This window comes from Miscanthus floridulus, chromosome 17 (assembly GCF_019320115.1).
Source record: "Miscanthus floridulus cultivar M001 chromosome 17, ASM1932011v1, whole genome shotgun sequence".
Taxonomy (NCBI): domain Eukaryota; kingdom Viridiplantae; phylum Streptophyta; class Magnoliopsida; order Poales; family Poaceae; genus Miscanthus; species Miscanthus floridulus.
The window spans coordinates 7,912,052-7,918,095 of record NC_089596.1 but is presented as its reverse complement, the minus strand read 5'-3'; the positions used below and the strand labels follow the sequence as shown (position 1 = coordinate 7,918,095).

The following is a 6,044-nucleotide window of genomic DNA, read 5'->3' as shown; positions in this document are numbered from 1 at the left end:
TCCTGTTGAGAGGGAGAGGGAGACGGAGAGATCCACTCATCTAAGCTTACCTACTAGAGTCTACAGTAATTGGAGGTGATTCCTTGTCTTATTTGTAAGCCCTGAGGTATTTTGTGTTTTGGATATTAATGTAGTTGGAACGGAAAATGAGGATGCTTCCTCCATTACCATAAATCTTGTCGTTATTTACAAGGTTGAGGCCAAACTTTTAGAAGCTTGACTATCAATAACTTATAAAATACTTAGTATGAACACACCAAGATATCATGCATGAAAAAGTACTTTAATAAAATTATTTATTTGTGTATATTGTAATAGAAATTCATACTCGAAACTAGATTTTGGAACCGTAGAGAGTACGTACTGAAATATACACATGAAGCCATGAGTTTATTCACGCCTTGTTTAATCCCTTATTATGACGTCCTTTTCTTCTTAATACCTCTGGCCAGTGTACAAGGCAGACGCCAAAGATAAGCAAAACAAGAGAAGCACAAGCAAAAACACGTTCCAATCAGCAAATAGGAACAGGCTGGAGAGCAACGAGGATCACACGTCATTATAGGCACCAGCAGCCAAAGCCTACAGGTAAAATAGTTCGGCAGGACCCAGATTGAGAATTGAGATTGGTAGAAATAAATCAGGCAAAACTGGAGATCCTTCTCAAGTACTCCTGCAGTGCCACACCCAACACCAACAGGGTCCGCACTCTACAGTGCTAGCCAAACCATCTTGTTCTACTTTGGGTGGATGAACTGAAATAAGTACTTGATTCCGTCACTTGCAGAACAACACTGCCATTATGTCAAGGTGCCGGTGGCTTTATCGCCCTGCTGCAGCTGACGACCACCACCACCACCTTCTCCACCATCAGCCTTCTCCTGCAGCTGGCCCTTGAGCCCCTCCTGGTACTTCTCTACGAAATTCTTCATCGCGTCGGTGTACGTGGACGCGCGGGTCATGTAGATCCGCCGCAGAGCAGGCTTCAGCGTCTCCGCGCGCCGCCCCAAGCGGCAACAGCGAGGTCCTCCAGCAAAATTGGCTCGCTGCTCGCTTTCCCCTTCTTGTCAGTGCCAGAGCTGGGGCTGCCATTGGACGACTGCTCCTCGTCCTCGGCTGTCTTCTTGTAGTCGTTGGGCCTGAGGTCGGGGCCGATGTCCCGGACCCATGACGCAGCGTACAGCCGGGTGGCCTCCTTGAGGATGCACCAGTGTTCATGCCATGTGAGCTTGGGCCGCTTCTTGATGTGAGGAGGGTCCGGCAGCGACGACGGGAAGGCGATCTCCTTGAGGTCGTACCGCACGTAGTCATACAGCTTCCTGCACACGACTCTGAACTTCATCTCCCTTTGCTTGCTCCCTTCTGCAGCAACTTGGACTTGAATACTTGATAGCGGCTTCAAGTAGGGACACAGTGCTGAATTAATCTGTCGACAACAAATGAGCAATGGAAATGTGATCAGCAAGTATGCTAGCTACTAAACCTTTTGCACTCAAGATGAAGCTGCTGATAAAAGAGAGAAGATGATGCCAACCGAAAACTGTAAAATGACAGTAAAAATGGGCTGCTAGATAGAACTAACAAGTTTGCAGGCTTCAGACAGCCCACACACTGCTGCTCTGACTGCTAAGTAACATTGCAGGCTTTTGCGGTTGCTGGCTGCTTCAGTGCCATGGGCCATGTGTCAATGAGCTAGCAGGCGCCGCAGGAGCCCACATGCAAGATAAAAACTGTTGTACATAGGTTAGAACTAGGTCTGGGAAAATTTCCAAAATACTATGAAAGAATAACAGAAAATATGATCTAGCACGTAACATAGTATCTATCCATACATAATGGGCAGACCCATTGGGACGTCTCTTATTACACAAATGGGACGTCCGGACGGCACCAATACAAAATCTGAAACCAAAAGCCTGATCCAGAGGCTACGTGACCTGTTTGCCAGTGGCATGGAATACTTGCCATCATACATGCCATAAAAACAGAGACTTGTAGTACAGTGAAACCTGACAATTGATAACAGCATGGAGTACTGTCTCTGTCTGTGATGGCAACAGGATGTTTCTCTGTTGTTGTAGCAATAGGTTTCAGAAACAAGATTCAAAAACACCAGGAGGTTAAGCATTTCCAGTCAGAAACCACGAATGGAGAGGACTGACATTGTCCAGGAGACCTGTGCTCAGCAGCTAAAGATATAACAGGAAAGATGCAACCTTTGCCTGATGATATTGTTGGGCCCGGGATCTCCCGCACGGGTGAGCCGATATCTCACCGGCGTTCTCACACACACTATGGCTGGAGGTAGAAGAGAGAGGGAGAACAGAGCGCGTGCACACACAGCACAAGCACTAGCGTTGGCCGGAGCTCTGCAGAGGAGATGGCAAAACTGAACTCTCTCCCTTCACTGAGTTACAGTGGGAAGCTATATATACAACTCTACCCATCTAATCCTAGTACACAGACATGTCAGGCTGCTACAGTGACTAGATGTGACAGCAGGGCTGACTTTGGCGCCTGCCCCTGCTGTGGCTATAGTGCGGCAGGGGAGCGTTTCGGCGTCTGCCCCTGCCGCAGCTACGGTGCAGCAGCGGGGGAGCCCTTTCGGCGCCTGCCCCTGCCGCGCGTACAGAGGGAGAGCAGCAGATTACTTTACAGATATCTGATTACATGAACCATTGGGAAGAAATCACATTTTCTTGTCAAAAGTTACTTTGGCTGCCATATGAATACCTCAGATAAAGAAAGCAAGTTGAGAATTGCTCCAACATCAAGAAATGTATAGTGCTAGTATTTGTTTATGAAACAAGAGGTTTGATATCTCTTAGAAATTCCATCCAAGCATTAGACGTGTTCCTAGTTTTATGTAACTTGAGCTGTGCTTTGAAGCATCTACACAAACCACGTCCTATGTGGAACAGTATTTTTCAGTTTGGGGGAGAATTAGCAATCTTAAAAAAATTGGAGGATACAATCACACACAGATCAGATTGCTAGTCACATGTAGTTTGGACAGAACACAAATGACATAATTCTATACTTTCCTGTGGGATGGGGTACCGTTTATAGTCACTAACTATATTCTTGAGCTACAGTTTAAAAAGAAACACACAGCAAAGGTATTGGCAGCAAGTTGCAATACAAAGTTAGGAAATAAAATACAGAAAAGTGAGGTTTGAAGGTACAATCATCTCTATAGAAGCGCTGAACATAAAACGATGGTGTAAGCAACAATATGCATTTTCTATGTTATTAGTAGTTCTTTTTAAAACCCAAGCCTGGTGCTTTTGAGTTTCAGCTGTCATTCTTGACAAGTCCACTACAATACTCCCTCTGTTTCAAATTGTAAATCGTTTTGGCTTTTATAGTTGCTATGTACCTAGATATACACTATGTCTAGATACATAGTAAAAACTATGAATCTAGAAAAGCCAAAATAACTTACAATTTGGAACGGAGGGAGTATTTTTTAAGGAATGTTTTGGAACAAGAACTAAAAATAATTGGATTGGGGAAAACATGGCTTCTGCCTATGTGACCTACCACAGGTCTAAATTGCATACTTGAAACCGATGATAGCTATTGGATGAAATGAAAGTGTACCGAGTGACATTGTCTCAAACCTAAAACATTGATTAGAAATTTCTAGCAGGATTCGCGACCTGGAAGAGTATGGCTGCAAATTGATACGAATATAGCAAGCATTTCAAGTATGGCTGCAAATCAGAAATAGAGCAGCTTAAGGAGTAGGAGGCATTTTTATGTCAGATGGTGTGATATGTGAAGGGATTAGCATCAATTTTTTTTTACCAAAACAACGCACTCATTCACCTCAGCGGCATTCCATCGAGCACCTTGACTGCAATAAGATAGGAAGACAACTCCGTCACCTATAACGCGACGCCCCTAGGCTCTAGCATCCAGGAACCTTGAGTTGCGTGGAGATTACGGCGGAAGCGCACAAGCAGTCCCTCGGGACGAAGCAAGAGGGAATGCGGAGCGGACCCAGCCCGACGCGGGGCGGGCGACGTCGACCGGCGGGCTACTCTGCCTGAGCGGCTAGCAGGAGAGTGGAGAGGGATGAGGAGTTGGCCAGAGGACGGGCTGCAGATAGAAAGTTGTACATGTGCGGGGAAGGAGCTGGGGGATCTGACCTTTTCGTCGGTGGTTATCGCCGGCGGCGAGAGGCACGGCTGCCCGCGCAAAGCTGCCTGCTGGTCGTTGGAATGGATGCTAATATCAGTATTCGAAGGGCTGTTAGATTTTTTGTTGCTGTAAGACGGCCCAACAATTTTACTGGGCTTATTTCAGCCCTCGCTAATAATTACAGAACCTTGCTCCTAAAAGAAATGCAATTCTAGATCTTGCTAAAATCCCCTAAAAAAATAGATCTTACTAAAAAAATGCAATTCTAGCTCCATCTTCAGCTCAACTATCTGAAGTATTGACTGATTTTTATATAAGTATTGCTATTTATTTATGGCACTGAACAGGTATATTATGAATATATATTCATGATGAATCTAACTATACTTATTTAGTATAAATATCAAAACTTTATATAAATCTGATCAAATTCAAGATAGTTTGATTTTGGTACTATGACAGAACTGCAGAGAGTATTACAGAGACCACTCGTGGAATATAATTCTTTTTGGTAGCATTCCATTTTATTCCTACAAATCGGAGAAACCCCTTCTTGTCACTGCTAGGGCTGGGGCTGACATTGGACCAGTGCTCCTTCTTGTCCTCGGCAGGGTCGTCTCAATAATTTAAGGGGCCTTTGAGCAAGCAAAATGATAAGGATCTGACAATCTATTTTTTTTAATATAACAGTTAAAATATATAATACTATTAATAAGAGATAACTTGCAACATATGTTTAGTTCATAAAAGATAATGATAAAACAATAGATAGAAAAACCAAAAGATCAATAAAATAACTTGCAGCATATGGCCCCACTTGCTCGGCTTTACCGGTAAATGCTAAGAATGTATTCAAGTGTTGTCCGTTTTAGATGAAAACTACTATTTCATAGATAATCTGGTTCTTCATTCATGGATTCACATGTTGTATTGCTTCTTGAAAAAACATATGCAACTACTAGCATATCTCCCTATTATTAATTAGTCGGACAAAATAAACCCCCCTACACTAATTGCGTGTTCCAAGTCCTCTGTACTTAAAATTTTAGAACATTTGGACAAAATTCGGAGGAAATACGTGTATGCCAACAAAAGACGGTTACACTTACACACTACTACACATACAATTTTAAAGACGGTCAAAATCGATTTTCTAGGGCGGTTTTTGAAATGCTACTACATCACTGCTTGTCTCCTGAAAAATCGTTTTTAGGGACGTTTTTATCAAGTCAAACCACCCTAAAAATTGTTTGCACTTGAAGTCAACCGCTCATTTTCAAGAGTATGTATATGTCTTATGAAGTTTTTTATTTGAGAAGTGCAAAGTTTGGATCACAACGTGACCATGTGGCCGGTGTGCACCCCTCCCTGTGACTACTAGTACTAGTTTATAGAAAAAGAAAAAGAGGCTTAATAACAGTTGGAATTCGATCGGCTTGAAAATTATTCAAGCATATACGTGTACTTTGACGTATAATAATGGGACATGCTAAAATTTATGTGCCTGAATTTTAGTGTCCTTTCAGACAACGGTTATTGCATATATTTTATACTAAAATTGTATATTTTGTTCATTGCAATTTCATTTTGTAGGCGCAATCTGCAATTTTCGATACCGAGAATAAAAAATCCATTAGAAAAAATCACAAACCCGACAAAATCTGATTTGTATTGGCACAAAGAAAATTTACAATTTACAATTATTTCTATAGAAAGACAATGACAAAAATTTAAAATGTTATGACACAAGATAAATAACAAATCACAAAAGTAACAAATTACTTTACTAGTGGATGGTACAATACTATTGTCTGAAATTATCTTAAAATTCAGAGACCTGAAATATAGAAGAAGTGTATAATAATAGCACATGACGGCCTGCTACCGGCGTTATTATT

General features: G+C 42.2%; 1 pseudogene; it reads right to left on the bottom strand.

The window, feature by feature from the left end:
- Positions 1–533: 533 nt before the first annotated feature.
- On the bottom strand, positions 534–4,139 carry LOC136518407 (uncharacterized; annotated as a pseudogene).
- Between the last annotated feature and the right edge of the window lie 1,905 nt (positions 4,140–6,044).